Source organism: Sorex fumeus, unplaced genomic scaffold (assembly GCF_029834395.1).
Source record: "Sorex fumeus unplaced genomic scaffold, SorFum_2.1 ptg000065l, whole genome shotgun sequence".
NCBI lineage: Eukaryota > Metazoa > Chordata > Mammalia > Eulipotyphla > Soricidae > Sorex > Sorex fumeus.
Window position 1 is genome coordinate 5,464,437 of NW_026606122.1, and position 18,239 is coordinate 5,482,675.

At 43.2% G+C, this 18,239-nt stretch overlaps 1 pseudogene; it reads right to left on the reverse strand.

Moving 5' to 3' along the window:
• Nucleotides 1-3,194: 3,194 nt before the first annotated feature.
• On the reverse strand, nucleotides 3,195-3,317 carry LOC130036791 (uncharacterized; annotated as a pseudogene).
• Nucleotides 3,318-18,239: the final 14,922 nt, after the last annotated feature.

Below are 18,239 nucleotides of genomic sequence, written 5' to 3' on the forward strand. Positions count from 1 at the left end.
TTTGGAGTGCCGGGATCAAACCAGGGTTGGGCACATGCAAGGCAAACACCCTATCCACTGTACTATTGCTCTGGATCCAACATTTTATTTTTGTTGTTGTTTGTTTGGGCCACATCTTAGGGTGCTTACGTATTACTCCTCTCTTTGTGCTCAAGGATCACTCCAGGAGGGGCTCAGGGTTGGATATGTGCAAAGCAGACATCTTATTTTAATTTTTTAATTTTTTTAATGAATCACCGTGAGGTACAGTTACAGACTTACAAACTTTTGTGCTTATGTTTCAGTCATACAATGATCCAGTACCCATCCCTCCACCAGTGCCTGTTCTCCACCACCAATGTTCCCAGTATTCCTCCCATCCCAGCCCATTCCCCCCACCCCATGCATGCCTTTGTGGCAGGCACATTCCCTTCTACTCTCTTTCTCTTTTAGGGTGTTGTGGTCTGCAATGTTAGTATTGAATGGCCTTCATGTTCGGTCTATAGTCTACTTTCAGCACACATCTCACAATCCGAGAGGGCCATCCAAACACCCTTTGCATGGTGGTCCCTTCTCTATCTGAGCTGCTTTTCTCCCCAGTATGTGAGGCTGGCTTCCAAGCAGTGGAGCAAACCTCCTGATGCTTATCTCTACTATTCTTGGGTGTTAGTCTCCCATTCTGTTACTTAATATTTCACAGATAAGTGTAATCTTTCTATGTCTGTCCCTCTCTTTCTGACTCGTTTCACTTAACATGATACTTTCCATGTTGATTCACTTATGTGCAAATTTCATGACTTCATCTTTTCTAACAGCTGCATAGTATTCCATTGTGTAGATCTACCAAAGTTTCTTTAACCGGTCATCTGTTCTTGGGCACTCGGGTTTTTTCCAGATTTTGGCTATTGTAAACAGTGCAGCAATGAACATACAGGTGCAGATGTCATTTCTACTGTACTTTTTTGGATCTCCGGGATATATTCCCAGAAGTGGTATTGTTGGGTCAAATGGGAGCTCAAATTCTAATTTTTTGAGAAACGTCCATACTGTTTTTCAAAAAGGCTGAACCAGTCGGCATTTTCACCAGCTGTGAAGGAAGGAGAGTCCCTTTCTCCCCATATCTGCGCCAACACCGGTTGCTTTTGTTCTTTTGGATGTGGGCTAGTCTCTGTGGTGTGAGATGATATCTCATTGTTGTTTTGATCTGCATTTCCCTGATGATTAGTGATGAAGAGCATTGTTTCATGTGCCTTTTGGCCATTCGGATTTCTTCTTTGAGAAAGTTTCTGTTCATTTAATTGCCCCATTTTCTGAATGGGTTGGATGTTTTCTTCTTGTAGAGTTCAACCAGTACCTTGTATATCCTTGATATCAAACCCTTATCAGATGGGTATTGGGTGAATATGCTTTCCCATTCTGTAGATTGTCTTTGTATTCTGGTCACTGTTTCTTTTAAGGTGCAGAAGCTTCTTATTTTAAGATAGTCCCATTTGTTTATCTCTGTTTCCACTTGCTTGGTCAGTGATATTTCATCTTTGAAGATACCTGTAGCTTCAATGTCTTGGAGGGTTTTGCCGACCTTGTCTTCAATGTACCTTATGGATTCTAGTCTGATGTTGAGGTCTTTAATCCATTTTGATCTGAATTTTGTACAAGGTCTTAAGTAGAGGTCTGAGCTCATTTTTTGCATGTATTTGTCCGGTTTTGTAAGCACCATCTGTTAAAGAGGATTTCCTTGCTCCACTTCACATTTCTTGCTCCTTTATCAAAGATTAGATGATAATATATTTGAGGGTGTGTGTAAGGATAATCAACCCTGTTCCATTGGTCTGCGGTTCTGCCTTTGTTCCAGTACCATGCTGTTTTAATTATTACCGCTTTGTAGTAGAGTTTGAGGTTGGGGAAGGTGATGCCTCCCATCTTTTCCCCAAGAATTAAAGCAGTAATTTTAATACCCATACTCTCTCTCCAATCCTAAAGTATTTTTTATTCTGTACCAAAAAGAATGATATGTTTAAGAGCCAGAGAGATAGTATAGCGGGTAGGGTGCTTACTTTGCACATGAACAAGTTGGGCACGATCCCTGGCATTCCACATGGTTCCCTGAGCTCACCAGGAGTGAGTGCAGAGCCAGAAGTAAACCCTGAGCACTGCTAAGTGTGGCCCCAAACAACAACAATAACAAAATATGTATGTTTGATTTCTTCAGCCCTTCCCTTCCCTTTGTGGTGACTGTGATGACTGGGAGTTTGCACACACTTGCTTGTGGTGTCTGTCAAGAGCTGACCCTTTGTTGAGGTGTTTGTTTCTACTGGGCTGCATTGCCATTGGGATCACATTGGGCATACGGGCCCATGGCAGGCACTGCACTCACAGTCCAATACCTGAAAGCCAAGTACCCTAGTGGCCTCTATTTAAAAAATTCTCTGTAAAATTTTTTGCTACCCCCTGCAGTGCTCATTGTTTATTCCTAGCTCTGTGCTCACTCTTGGTGGCATAAAGAGGTGCTGGAGATAGAACCCAGGTAGGCCACATACAAGGCAAGTGTCCTACCCAATGTACAAGTGCCCACAAGTGCCAAGTGCCAAGCCCCAAATTTCTCCCTTTTATCTTACAAGCTTATAGAAACTAGATTTGCTGTACTGCATTCTCCTAGTAGACGTTTTCCTTTTTTTATTTGTATAAAGTTGTTCAAAATATTTAATTATATTTACTATTTGAAAACCAGCCCCACCACCACTGCATCTTCCCACCACCATATTTTTATTTAATGTTTTCCCCCAAATACCAAACCATACCCCCAAAGCAGAACCAAAATAATTAATTTTGTATAGAGGAAAGTGTGAAGATTGTTGTATTGCCTTCTACTTTACACCCCATCAAATGTGGTGTGCTACTCTTGGAACATCAGTGGTATAGATGAGGCGTGCACTCCAGGAATTCTGCAGCAGATGCACTCATGGGTGAGGCATCTCTGCAGCATGTCATTCTATGTTTCTCTCTTCTGGGAGCTTTATTTCTGAGTCTCTGGATCATGGACATTAATGAGATTATATGGCGCCAGGGGCAACTTGTGGGCATGACTGCCAAGCTACCAGTAAATTAGGGAGAAGTGGGGAGGTCTCCCATTCCTACTCTGCGTGAGCTTGGAGATTTCAGTCACTGGTCCTGCATACCTGGGTTTTTCCCTAGCAAACATTTTCATCATTAACAGAAATGTCCACACACTAGTCAAGTCCTAACTTCCAAGAAGGGAAGCATAAATACACATCATTTTCATCAGAACCTAAGACTAACATGCAGATATGTTCATCTCACATTCTACATAGTTAGATGTTTATACACAATTCCAAATGATCACAAAAAGTCTACTTAACATCTGCCACTATGTACATTTTTCTTGCAATGAGAACTTTTTTTTGTTTTTTTTTTTGGGGGGGGTGCACTCAGCAGTGATCATTTGCTTACTCCTGGATCTGTGCTCAGGGATCCTGTCAGTGCTCAGGAAACCATATAGAGTGCTGGGGATTGAATCCATATTGTTCATGTGCAAAAAAAGTGTCTTAACCACTGTTCTATTGCTTGGCTCTGAAATGTACTTTAAAATTATGGTAAGTGTATTGCAAACCTTAACAACAAAGGGAGAGAGAGAGTAAGAGGGAATGTGCCTGCCACAGAGGCAGGGAGTGGGAAGAGGTAGGAGTCGTGGGAGGGATACTGGGAACATTGTTGGTGGAGAATCGCCACTGGTGGAGGGATGAATATTCAATCATTGCATGACTGAAGTGTAATCACCAAAGTTTGTAAGTCTGTAACTGTATCTCGTGGTGATTCATGAAAAAATAAAATAAAATCATTGTAAGGGGCTGAAAATTGTGACAGTTGCTAAATTACCCTCAAGTGTAGCCAAACCCTAATTCCTAGAACCTGTGGTGATGGGATTACATGAAAGGGAGTGTTAAATGTTGCCATTGAAATTGAGGTTGAAAAACATGAGAGAACTCTAGACTGCCCGGGTGGGTCCAGTGTAATCATCAAGCCCTTTCCTAAAGGAAAAGGGCCACAGAACTCTGAGGAAGGGTGATGAGAGGAGAAGGTCTGAGGAAAGTTATGCTGTTGACTTTGAGGATGGATGAAAGGGGTTTATCAGAGAGTCTTTCATTCTGCTCCTAAGCAATGACTATCATAATCATGAGCCATGGTAACCATATTCCAGGAACAAGGTCAGCATGTATTATAATTATTAACAAAACTTCCATCTTCATGAAACCACAAATACCATCATTAATCATGGTAGAACAAATGAGCAGGTGACATACTTCCGGGGCTTTTAGTGTCAATATTCTTACACTGATCTATTGTTAGTTAGATATTAAAGTTGGATATACTTTTGATGGGGTATACTTAGCACACAACAGTGTGGGTAGATATGGATGGATCCTTTCTGAGATCAAAGAAAGACCTGTCCACCACTCTCTGGGGCTGAGATCCCTGTATGTAAGTTACCCAAGACATTATTGATACCCGTTTTGTTGTGCTGTGCTATGCTGTGCTGTGCTGTGCTGTGCTGTGTTTTATGAGTCACACCTGGCGGTGCTCAAAGGTTTACCCCTCGCTCTACTTTCAGGGATCACTCCTAGCTGGGCTTGGGGGACCATATAGGGTGCTAGCATTGAATCCAAGTTTGACAGTTTAATGCAAGTGCCCTACTTGCTGTAGTATCTCTCCATCCCCTGTTGTTTTTTGGGGGCCACACCTAATAGTGGTCAGGGTTTACTCCTGGCTCTGTGCTCAGGGATCACTTCTGACAGTGCTTGGGGGAAATCTCTGCTGAGTCAGGAATCAAGCTGGGTTCAGCAGCATGCAAGGCAAGTTCCTTAACCCCTGTACAATGTCTCTGGTTCGAGTCTGCCTTAATCTTGTGGACATATTTGCCCCTTTCTTTGGACTCAAATGTTTTTCTCAGTTTTGGGGAGCTTATTTGTTCCCAATTCTCGAGCCAACCAGGAGTGCAAGATAAAAGCAGCCAGGATAAGGGGAAAAGGGCAGAGATAAACCCCAGTCAGCCAGGAGAAATATCAAGATGGCCTCAGTCCTCTTTGGAGAAAGAAGCTTTATATTCTATTTTTGTTGTTGTTTTGGGCCACACCTTGTGGTGCTCAGGTCTTACTCTTGCCTCTACACTACTCAGCGATCATGCCTGGTGGGTCAGGAGACCCTATGGGGTGCTGGGGATCAAAGTCAGATCTGGTGTATGCAATGCAAGTGACCTGCCAACTGGACTATTAGTTTGGCCTTGAGAGGGCTGCATCATCTAACAAGTTGGGTTGGTGCATAAGTTCAGGGGCACCCTGAAAATGCTTCTTGGACTCCTGAAAGACTCCGAGGAATATGGGGAAATAAGTGATAAAAGAAAGGTGAAAGACCCGAGACTGAGACTGTGTGGTCATTATTGTGCACACTAGGAGATGCCACTTGGGCAGTGCCTGCTACTGGAGCAGAACGGTGGGAGGTGCTGGATACCTTGGGCCAGAAAAGGGCTGTGGAGTTAATGGATAATGAGATAAAACAGCAAGGAAAACTTGGAAAGTGATTACTTGCAAAGTAGCTAGGGTTCAGGGATGATGTATTTTTAAAAAGTAAGAATATGAGAAGTTCCAGGACCCTGCCTTGCAAGTACACACAGTCTTGTGTTCTATTGCTTGTGCCACCACACGTGCTGAGAACCATCCAGGAAATTCTGCTGTCTGTGATCTCCAGCACAGCAAGTGATTTCAGGCTACACCACAGCCAGGTATGTGTGTGTGAGGAGCACTAGTGAAGGGGTGCCACTCCCAGTGAACACCAAAGCAAAATATATGTGAGAATCATTGTCAGGGGTTTTGTACTCTGGCAGGGGCCTAAATGAGCACTGTAGCGAACCTCCATGATCACTATGACCAGAATGCTTGGGACACCACAACCAAAGAGTACAACTACTTGTGAACATGTGTGCAAGCACCACAACTAAAAGAGTACAAGCCTTGGTGAGCTCCCAGGCAAAGCATGCATGCACAGAACCTGATGTGTGACCTCCCCTGCCAGTACCACAGCTAAAAGTGTGAGCAGCACAGTTAGGTGTGTGTGTGTGTTGGGGGGGGGCAGTCATCTAAGCAGTGTCAATGAAAGAAAGAGGGAACTTTAAAGAATGTGGGGGGCCAGATAGCTAGTACAGCAGGTAAAATGTACTTGCGTGATGCCAATCTGGGTTTCTTCTTTTCAAGATTTTTACCTAATATTCTTAAGTCTATTTTTAGACCATTTGTCAAGCTTTCCCAGTTCCCCACAAAATACAATTTTCTGTTTTGCCTTTTTTTACTGCTTTCACATTGAATTTATAAATTCAGCAGGGATAATTGGCCTATTTGTAAGTGTGACTTCCTATCCAAAAATAGATTTGTTTTTAATTTTGTTTTAAATTTAGAGCATCTTGGGAGCTGGAGAAATGGTACAGCAGATAAAGTGCTTGCCTTGCCTGCGGTGAGCTAGGTTTGACCCCTAGCACCCTATATGGTCCCCTAAGCACAGCTCGAAGTGATCCCTGGATGCAGAGCCAGAAGTAAGCCCTGGGGGTCACAGGGAATGGCCCCCAAACAAAAATATACCCCTCAAAGCAAAAAACAAACCTGTCTTCATTTAGAACTTATATGGCTCTGGTTAAGTTTACTTAAAGGTGTTTTTTAAATTAATATTCAAGTTTGAATAAATATTTATAAAGTTCAAAAAAGTCAGAGAGTTAGAACAGGGGTTAAGGTACTTGTCTTGTACACAGCACACGCCACAACCCTGGTTAGAACCTTGACACAACATATGGTTCCTTGAGTCCTAGGACTGATCCCTGAACACAGCCAAGAGTAAGCCCTGAGCAAGGATGGGTGTGCCTCAAAAATTATCAAAAGAGAGAAAAATAAGAACCCTTATTACTAAAGAAGGATGGTACCCCAAAACATGGCACCCATGAGAAAGTGATAATGAGGAAGGTGGCCATGTGCTAGAAGTGGAGTAGAGTGGAAGTTACCAACCTTGATTATTAAGTCGATGAGAGAGGAGAGAGAGAGAGAGAGAGAGAAGGAGAGAGGGAGAGAGCTCAACAGGTTAAGCACATTCCTTTTCTTCCTTTTTGTTTTGTTTTGGTTTTTGGGGGGGGGTCATACTGGCAATGATCAGGGGTTACTACTGGCTCTGCACTCAGGAATTACTTTTGGCAGGACTCAGGGCACCAAATGGGGTGCTGGGAATCAAACTTGGGTTAGGATTGCAAAGCAACCACTGTACTATCTCTCTGACCCCAAGATGCAAGCATTTTAAAATATAAAGGTTGCGGCAAACCTCCCTTGCAGTTCCAATACAGGCAGGCAATGAACTGGAAAGTACTTCCCCCATCCTTGAAGAGTTCTCAAGAGATGCTGGAGAGATAGTAGAGCAGGAAATAAGCTATTTTAAAAAATTAGGGGGCCACACCTGGCATACTTAAGGTTTACTCCTGGCTCTGTGCTCAGGGATAACACCTGGAAATGCTCAAAGGACCATATGCAGTGCCAGGGATCAAAAGCTCAAGGGATCAAAGCACTGTGCAAGAAAAGTTCCTTAACCTCTGTACTATCTTTCCAACCCCTAACTTCTATTTTATATAGATCAGGATCCTAAGCAAATGCTGTAGGAAGACCTCTTTTCCCTTGGACTGATATCATTCCAATTAGCTTCCTTTTGTGCTTGCATCATATTAACTAAACACTTGTTTTATTGTCCTCAGTTTGGTGCTTTGCATTATGATATATGGTCTTTGTCATGGAAATACTTTCCTGCAGTGGGCACAATGCCTAACCATTCCAACTGTTGGGTCTGCAATTTCCACCAGACTACTGCAAATAGCATGCCATGGTTGGTTACACATTTTATTTAAGCTTAGTTCTATTTACTTAGCTTTTATTGTTTTTCAGTCACATCCAGCTGTGTTCAGGACTCACTCCTGGAAGTACTCAGGAGTACTGAGTATGTGGTGTTGGGGATTGATCTGAGGTTGGCATGTGTAAGACAAACAACTAGCTTCCTGTACTACCTCTCTGATCCATGGTCATACCTTTTAATCAGTTGTCAATTTTTAAAACTTTTTTACTCTGTTATGATATAAAGAAATGGCTATGGATATAACTATTGTGGAGTGGGTTTCAGATAAGTTTTTGCTGTGAGGCCTTAAATATTGGAAGCGGGATTTAGAGATTGTTAAGTGGGAGATTGGAGGTAAGATTATGTGGACTGAATGATGGGGGGGGTGGATGGCTCAGAAACAACTTAAAGTTACTTGTAGGCAATGCCGTCATTAGCCTGTGACCAATGGAAACCATATTGGAGGAATAAAGTCAAAATATATGATAATTATTAATGAAATGCTTTTCTTCACAAAACCATAAATATAGTCATTAATTTTACTAGAACAAAGGGACATATGACATACTTCCGGAGCTTTCAGTGTCAATATTCTTAGACAAATCTACTATTAGATATTTAACTAGGACCTTCTTTTTGTTTGTTTGTTTGTTTGTTTGATTTTTGGTTTGGGACCACACCTTGTTGCTCAGAAGCTCTTAAAAGAAGCTTGGGGGTTACTCTCAGAGGTGCTCAGAGGATGGTGCTGAACCAGGGATTGAACCAGGGTTTCTGGTGTACAAAGTCTGCACTCAGCCCACTAAGCTATCTCTGCAGCCCCAGGACTTTCTTTTGAAGGATCATAGCAAGCCACAAGCCACTACGAGGTGGGTAGATGTTCTTTTGCAGAAGTCCTGCCTACCATCTGTAGGTCTGTTCTTCCTTTGTTTTGTTTTTGGGGCCACACCCGTGGTGCTGAGGAGTTACTCCTGGCTCTGCACTCTGGAATCAGTCCTGGTGAGCTCAGGGGACATATGGTGTTGTATATCAAACCCAGGCCAGCCAGGTGCAAGGAAAGTGCCCTACCCTAGTATTGCACCAGGCCTGCCTCTTTTCTTCAGACTCAAATTACTGTCTCACTTAGAAGGAACATATCTGTTTTCACAACCAAACACAGAGTCATGAGTCAAAGAATGGTAACTTCTAGAAGATGGAAAAGGCAAAGGAATTTCTCCTCTGGATGTCCAGAATGACTAAAGTTCTGCCGATACCTTAATTTTTCCTCGTGAGGTTCATTTTTGACTTCTGACTCCCCCTCCAGAACTGCAAAATCTTACATTTGTATGATTTTTCTTAAGCCACCAAACATGTGGCACAGAAATAGATCAATCAGGGAAAGAACATAGGAACTGTTAAAATAGACCAATTTATTTGAATGGTTCATTTTGGTTTTGGACCAGACCCAGTGATGCTCAGGGCTTACTCCTGGCTCTGTGCTCAGAGATCACTCCTGACAGGGCTTGGGGGACCATATGGTGTGAAAACCTAGGTCAGTCATGTGCAAGGCACTTCCTGCTGTACTATCTCTCTGGCCTCTCTATAAACTTCAAAATGCATTTCCAAACAGTAGAAAAGACATGAATTGGGTTATAAATTATGGTTTGTCAAGTCTCTATGTGGCAAAAGTAAAAATTAAAAGTTAAGCCACATAAAATAGGTTCAAGAAAAAATATGTATTTTATATTTTCATTTGGAGGGTTTGGGGTAAGGGGATAGCCAAGGCTATTCCTGGCGCTGTGGTCAGGGATCACTCCCCATGTTACTAAGGGAACCTAATGCGATGCTAGAGATTGAACTCATTTTGTTCCTTGTAGTATCTCTGGTTTCCAAACTATTTATTTCAGAGCTTTTTATTTATTTTTGTCACACCAGGCAAGACTCAGAGGTTATTCCTGGCTATGCACTTAGGGATCACTCCTGGAAGTGCCTGGGGGATCATAAGTAATGCTGAGGATCAAACCTGGGTCTGGGTTAGCTTGTGTGCTAGGCATGTGCCCTACCCACTGTACTATTGCACTTGTCCCCACTATTTATTTACTTAGTGTTTTTTGTTTTTGTTTTTGGCCCACACCCAGCAATGCTTAGGGATTACTCCTGGCTCTGCACTCAGTAATTACTCCTGGGGATGCTCAGGGGACCATAAGGGATGTCAGGGATTGAACCCTTTGGGGCTCACACAAGGTCAATGCCCTACCCACTGAACTATTGCTCTGGCGCTTCCAAAATATTTTAATGAGAAAATGTGAAATCATAAATAAGTAGAATACAACTTAGGAAAAATTGCAATAAATCTTCAGGTGATTTAAACATTTCTTGGCATTATACCAAGACCTGGAGTAAAAAATTAGACATATTTCAGAAAGAGAGGGATAGACATAGAAAGATTGCATTCATCTGGGGGATATAAAGTAACAAAGTATGAGATTAATACCCAAGAATAGCTGAGATCAGCACCAGGAGGATTACTCCATAACTTAGAGGCCAGCCGGGTATCCTAGAGGAAAGGGCTATTCAGATAGAGAAGGGAGCACCAAATAAAGGATGTTTGGAGGATCCTCCCAGGAGGGGAGATGCATGTCGAAAGTAGACTATGGACTGAACATGTTTGCCACTCAATGCCTCTTTTGCAGACCACAACACCCAAAAGGAGAGAGAACACAGGGGATTGCCCTGCCACAGAGACGGGGGGATGGGGGGATGGGGGTGGGAGGGATATTATCCATGGTGGTGGAAAATGGGCACTGGTGGAGGGATGGGTATCTGATCATTGTATAATTGAAACCAAAGCACAAAAAATTGTAAATCTACAACTTTAAAAAAAATAAAATAAAATAAAGGGGAAAAAAAGGAAAAAAAAAAAAAGAAAAAAAAATTAGACATATTTAAGATATCAAAATTAAAATCAAAGAATTTAGGGTAGCTAGGGAGATAGCTCAAATGGTAGAGCACCTATTTAGTATGTGCAAAACTCTGAGTTTGATCCTTGGCATATCATGATCCCTCCAGCATAACAGGGTGCTGCCCTAGTGGCCGTTGGAACATTGCCTGCCTACAGGAGACTGAGCTCTGCCTGGGAAGACCCCTATTTTAGAGAAAAAGACTTAGGTGTAAAATTGTTGTAGGGGTAAACACAAACTTTCTTTTACTCATGTAGGTTCTTAGCTGGGGCTTGTATAACAAAAGGAGGTGCTTTTGTTTGTTTTTAGTTTTTTTTAATTTAACCACTGTTAAATTACAGTTATTCATGATTGGGTTTTATGCATACAATATTTCAACACTAATCCCTTAACCAGTGTGTCCACTTTCCTCTGCCAATGCCTGCCCCACTTCCCCCATTTGCTTCCCACCCTGCTTCTACAATAGGTGATTTTCTAAATCTAAGGTTTTGCACTGTGATTTACAGTATTGTTGCTGATAGGGTTCTTTTTTGGGGGAAAGGAAGCCACAACTGAAAGTGCTTTGGGGCTAGGGTGGGTTCAGGGATTGAATCTGGGGTTTCTACATGCGAAGTATGCACTCCAGCCTATTGAACCATCTCCCTTGCCCCAACAGAAGACAGATTAGTAAGAAAAAAAAAAGAATAGTACCATACTGATACGTGTATGTTACTTGTTTCTGTGATATAGCCATCTATGCACATGGCTAAGTCCTGGCTCTGCGCTCAGGGATCACTCCTGCAAGATTCAGGGGGCCATTAGGGCCCCAGGAATCGAACCCTGGTCTGCTGTGTGCAAGGCAAGTGCCCTATCTATCTCTCCAGTCCCCTGACATTGTATCTTATAAATAGATGGGAGCAACTCAAGGTTGAGTATGTCCAATAATGACTACAGTTTTGGTTTCTACAGAAACTTGAACTAAAAGAAAGAAAAAGGGATTTTGGATTTCTGGACGATAGAGACCAGTTATGCAATTATGGGAGGTGATCAGGAAAAAGATGGCCAAGGAAGATAAGATGTGTTATGCAAATATCAGTGGAGACCTTCATTGACTAGGGTGTGTGTGTGTGTGTGTGTGTGTGTGTGTGTGTGTGTGCGTGTGTGCTTGTGCATGCGTACTAGCACACTATTTAGTCACCCTTTTCTTCCAGGTACTGAGAGGAACACTTTTTTATAAATGCAGATTCCTTTTAAAAAATATAAGCATTTTGGGGGGGCTGGAGTGATAGTATAGTGGATAGAGCATTTGTCTTGCACGCGGCCAACCCGAGTTTGATTCCCAGCATCCCATATGGTCCCCTGAGCACCGCCAGGAGTAATTCCTGAGTGCAGGGCCAGGAGTAACCCCTGTGCATCGCCAGGTGTGATTATAAAAGCAATATATATTGCTTATATATATTATATATATTGCTTATATATAAGCAATATATATATATATTTCTTACCAAAGAGCCACTTTTGCTTTTCTTTCAGAGATTCTCCTGTGTCTGCTGTTTTTCAAAATAAATGGCTCAAATTAATCTTTATGCCAAAAAGCATATTTTGGGTTGGCATACTCTGATCTCCTAGATTATGCAACAAGTTAAAAATAGCTTTCCCTAATATGTAACACAATTTTTGCAAATCAGTAAGAGAAAGTGAAGCAACACGGTGATGAAATCATTTGGGCATCATTCATGAACAATATAGCACAAAGGGATTGAGAAACATATAAGTATAAAGGGAAATGAACGAAAGGAACTGGAGGGGAAATGCCAGAAGTTTCAACACCCATCTAATAGGAGTTCTAGACATAGAGAGTGGAAAGACTGGAGAGCAGGCAAAGGTTGAAGGAATAATGCTCAAGAGCTGGGGAGATGGCGCCAGACTGGAGTGTGGCTTTGTATGAAGTAGGCCAGCTTCTTTCCATCCCTAGCACCTCTTGTACCCCCAAGCACTGTCAGGAGCAAGCACAGAACACAGAGCCAGGAAACTGTTCCTGAACTTCTAGGTGTGTCCACAAAACAAAAACAAAAAGAAAAATATCCTTGCACATGTATCCTTCCCAAGATTAGTAGGAGGAAAAGGATTTAGGAGAACAGAGGTTCCAATAAGCAATAGTGAGGAAGAAAAATAGTAAAATCTGGGTGGGGAGATGGCTCAGAGTAGTAGCCATCTGGGTAGTAGCACAGACTTTGCATGTTTGAGGCCCAGTTTTCAGCTTTAACACTACACGGTTTCCTGAACACCACTGGACACAGCCCCAGGGCACTGTCCGGTGTGCCCCAGAGCAGACAAAACCAAAGTCAAATTTATTCAGAAGGATAAAATTTGAGGGGTCAGGGAGATACCACTGGACTGAGAGGTATATGCTTTGCAAGCTTGGTACCTGGGTGTGATCCCCAAGCTTGTTTTGGTGTAAACCTGGAAACCTCCCAAGCACTGTTGGGCGTGGCCCCAGAGACCCTTGAGCATATCTGGGTAGGGTGCTTCCCTTGCATGTGGATGACCTGGGTACCTCTTATGGTCCCCCAAGCCTTCCTGGAATAAGTCCTGAGTGCAGGGCCAGGAGTAAGCCCTGAGCACTGCCTGGTGTGGCCCTCCCCCAAAGAAACAGAAAAGCAGCAAAAAACAAGGATGCCTATCCCTTTTAAAATACAGACTAATGGGGCTGGTGCGATATCACAGTGTGTAGGGCGTTTGCCTTGCACGCGGCCTGATGCAGGTTCAATTCCCAGCATCCCATATGGTCCCCCGAGCACGGCCAGGAGTAATTCCTGAGTGCATGAACCAGGAGTAACCCCTGTGCATCGCTGGGTGTGACCCAAAAAGCAAAAAAAAAAAAAAAGAATGGTTTAGTGATAGTTTGAGGGAGCATGATCACATCAAGTCACAGTGGGGTTGAAAATCTCCTGGAAAATGTGTAGTTAGGCAGGATAGTAATGAAATCAGCAGTCTAGACAATGACAAATGATTCCCCACCTCCAAATTTCGCACAAATGCCTTGCAAAGTGTAAGGTAAAGGTAAAGGCCCTCCCGTTGATCGTCGATTTGCTCGAGCGGGCCCAGTAACGTCTCCATTGGAGACTTTGTTGTTACTGTGTCTGGCATATCGAATACTCTCGGTAGCTTGCCGGGCTCTCCGAGAGGGGCGGAGGAATCGAACTCGGGTCGGCCATGTTGGCTGCTTGTAAGGCGAACGCCCTACCACTGTGCTATCACTCCAGCCCAGTGGGTAGTGCGTTTGCCTTGCACGCGGCCAACATGGCCAACCCGAGTTCGATTCCTCCACCCCTCTCGGAGAGCCCGGCAAGCTACCGAGAGTATTCAATATGCCAGACACAGTAACAACAAAGTCTCCAATGGAGATGTTACTGGGCCCGCTCGAGCCTTGCAAAGTGTATGGTGATGTTTTCATGGCTCAGTGTCCCACATGTGCGAAGCATGATCCCGGCACCACTGCTATTCATGATTCGTGGAGATACAAGTAATTTCTGGCTAGATATGTACAAGCACCGCAAGCAAAACGAGCAATTATTAGTGAGCACCACCACAAAAAAAAAGATGTGTGCAAACCATGAACCAGAAAGGCAAGCTCTGGAGTATATGGTTGCTCACTGCAGTGGCACCTGGTGCTCATGTGTATAAACACTGCAACTTGGTGAACCTTTCCACCAAATGTCTGTGCACCTGATGTAAACATGACTCCACCCCCCAGTTTCAAGAACACCATAGCTAAAAATGCAGGTGCACCATAGCCAGTCGTGTCTGCAACCCTGGTCAAAACAATCACATCAACAATAATGAAGGGAGGGGGTGAGGGAGTTATAAAAAAGAACAGCACATGGCTGGAAAGATAGTACAGCAGGTAGGGTGCTTGTCTTGAAGGAGGCCAACCTTACCAAACATGATAACCTCTCAGCATCTGTATTGCAAATCATGATGCCCAAAAGTAGAGAGAGAGAGAGTACGGCGAATATTACCTGCCATGGAGGCAGGGGGAGGGTGGTAAAGGGGGGGTATACCGGGGATATTAGTGGTGGGGAATGTGCACTGGTGGAGGGATGGGTATTTGATCATTGTGTGATTGTAACCCAAACATGAAAGCTTGTAACTATCTTACGGTGATTCAATAAAATTAAAAAAAAAAAAAGAAAGAGGCCAACCTTGGTTTGATCCCCAGTACTCCATATGGTTCCCTGAACCCTGCCAGGAGTGGTTTCTGAGTGCAGAGCCAGGGGTAATCCCTGAGTAAACCAGATGTGTGTCCCAAACAAACACAAAATAAAGAGGAGACTATGGGACTGGGGACCTGGCTCAAAGGGCTGAGTGAATGCTTTGCTTATAGGAAGCCATGGTTTGATTCCTGGCACTACATGATCCTGTAGTATCACTGGGAGCAACCTCTGAGCACCACTGGGTATGGCCCCAAAAATAAATGAAAAGAAAAACAAAGTGATCAGAAAGGAAGAAGTGAATAATGAGCAATTTCTCAAATATATCCCACAGATTATCCTTTTCTTTCTGACTTCACTTAACATGAGATCCTCACATGATAAGGGAAAGGAAGGTATCAAAAGCGGACAAACCCTTGACCCTAAATTAAAGAAATGAAAATGCGAAGGAAGGAGATGAATTGGGGTGGGGGAGCAAGAAGAGGTGGCTCTAGTAACATAGGAACAAGTGTCAGGGGCCTTGAACTCATCTGAGATGTGAAAGCAAGGTATCTGTATATATCTAAACCACTGGAACCAACATGACTATAAGCATGAGACACAAACTACAAAATTAAACTTCAAAATATATCTTTCAAGGAGAGAAGTTGGGGGGGTCATAACTTATCTCAAGTTACTAGGGTCATTGATGGAAGAATGTGGACACTGGTGGTAGGATTGGAGTTAAGATTACGGCATATTTTTGTTTTGAGACCACATCCAGTAGTGCACAGGGTTTACTCCTGGCTCTGCACTAAGAGACCACCTCTAGTGGGCTCAGGGAACCATATGGTATGCTGGAGATGGAATATGGATCAGCTGTGTGCAAGACAAGTGATTTATCCACTGTACCATCACTCCAGTCTTATTGTCAGCTACTTTGTAAACTAAGTGCCTAAATTAAAACAAAATCTCAGATTTAGTTAGATTACTGAATTTTTAAGGGATCACAATGGAGGCCAGAGAGATAGTACAGAAGCTAGGCACTTGGTCTTGCATGTGGCTGACTTGGGTTCTAGCCCCAGCAACACATATGATCCTCTGAACCTGGCCAAGAGTGATCCCTGAGCACAGCTGGGTATGACTCAACCTTCACACCCTACCAAAACAGATGACAATAAATGGAACAGAATAGATCTCTCTCTCTCTCTCTCTCTCTCTCTCTCACATACACACACACACATTTCCACAGATACAGTGAAGTTTAAGATATTCGAGCATTGTAGCACTGTCCTCCCATTGTTTATTGATTTGCTCGAGTGGGTACCAGTAACGTCTCTATTGTGAGACTTGTTACTGTTTTTGTCATATGGAATACATCACGGGTAGCTTGTCAGGCTTTGCCCTGTGGGCGGGATACTCTTGGTAGCTTGCCGGCCTCTCCGAGAGGGGTGGAGAAATCGAATCCGGGTAGGCCACGTTCAAGGCAAACGCCCTACTCGCAGTGCTATTGCTCCAGCCCTAAGATATTCAAAGATAAGCAAAAATTGTTTGGAAACGCTCAGACAAATGGCGGTTTTCTTACAAAAGATGAATATGAAAGTTGGCATCAGGAAGAGCCAAGAGTAGAACAGTTCTTCAACAAGACTGTGTGTGTGCGTGCTTGCGTGCATGCGTGTGTGTGTGTGTGTGTGTGTGTGTGTGTGTTGGGGAAGCACAGGGGGGACTGAATTCAAGGGAAATTGACCATAATCTGTCAAAAACCTCATTGGAGGTAAGGAAAAAATGGTGTAGTAGCTCTGAAGTGTTAAAAGAAAGGACACTATATAAGGTGGAATAAAGAGAATCTCAGTCATACGGGGCCTCAGAAGGTCTATGTTAAAGAGAAAGCAGAAGCAATAAAATCACAAGTAATAAAACTAAGGCACTACTGTGAATAGTTTTAAAACATTACTGCGCAAGAATCAACTATGCGTCATTGTTACTAGTATTAGGGGAACCTGGGACCACACTTGGCTATGCTTAGTGGTTACTCCTGGCTCTGAATTCAGGGATCATTTCTGGCTGAGTTTGGCATACTGTATGTGTCAGTTGTGTACAAGGCAAGTAAGTGCCTTACGTGTAATACCCTCTTTAGCATTATTATTATTATAATCATTGTAGGTTGAAACCATGCAATGTAAGAGATCTACCACTGAGCTATATCCCTGTGTAGGAATTTTTTAAATATAATTTTGTCCTCCCAGGTCATGGCTACTCCCAGCAATGTTTGGCCAACTGATCTGTAGGTTCCACTTGAATGTGTTGTTGCTTGGGCCCTGCAGTGCTCAGGAGATCTTGTGGTGCCAGTAATCAAAATGGATTTGCAACACAAGGTGATCTCACTTTTATGTGGTATTCAGATGAACTGAATGAGGGAATGCATTGGTTTAAAGGGGAGGGAAGGGGAATGCCTAGATCACCCATGGCCCCAGAGTATAGGGAGAAGGAAAGAAATTGAGTGTGTGTGTGGGGGGGGGGGGATAAGAGACAGATGAGAAGCAACAGAGTTGGGGCCAGGGGTCAAGGAAATTCAGGTATATTGGTGGTGTTAAGGAATGATATCCAAACCAGAGTCAACAACACTGAACTCATGAGATAGAAACTTCAATAATAATCAAACTCAAAAAGGTACCTGTCAAGAGGGCAGGCAGGGGGTGGAGGTTGGTGGGGAAGGGACCCTTGGAACATTGGTGGAGGGAAGTTGACACTGGTGATGGAATTGGCGCTAGAACTTTGTATGTCTAAAGCTCAGCTACGAATGACTTTGTAAATCATGTACATTAATAAAATAAAAAAATTTCCAACTTGGGGCTGGAGTGATAGTACATTGGGTAGAGCGTTTGCCTTGCATGCGGCCGACCGGAGTTTGATTCCCAGCACCCAATATTATCCCCCTAGCACCGCCAGGAGTAATTCCTGAATGCAGAGCAAGGAGTAAGCCCTGAGTATCGCCGGGTGTGACCCAAAAAGAAAAATATTTTTTTTCAACTTAACCAATTTTGTCACATGCTTTGTGCCTCACCCCAGTGGTATCTCCCTGAACCCTTAGTAGGACAGAGTTAAGGATTTTTTTCTACAGGGAATTTAATTGATGTAGGGGAGAGGGGTTTGGGCCAGGTTGGAATCTGGGATGCTGTGCCAAAGCATGTCCTCTAGCACTTTGACCTACCCTGACTTTTAAATT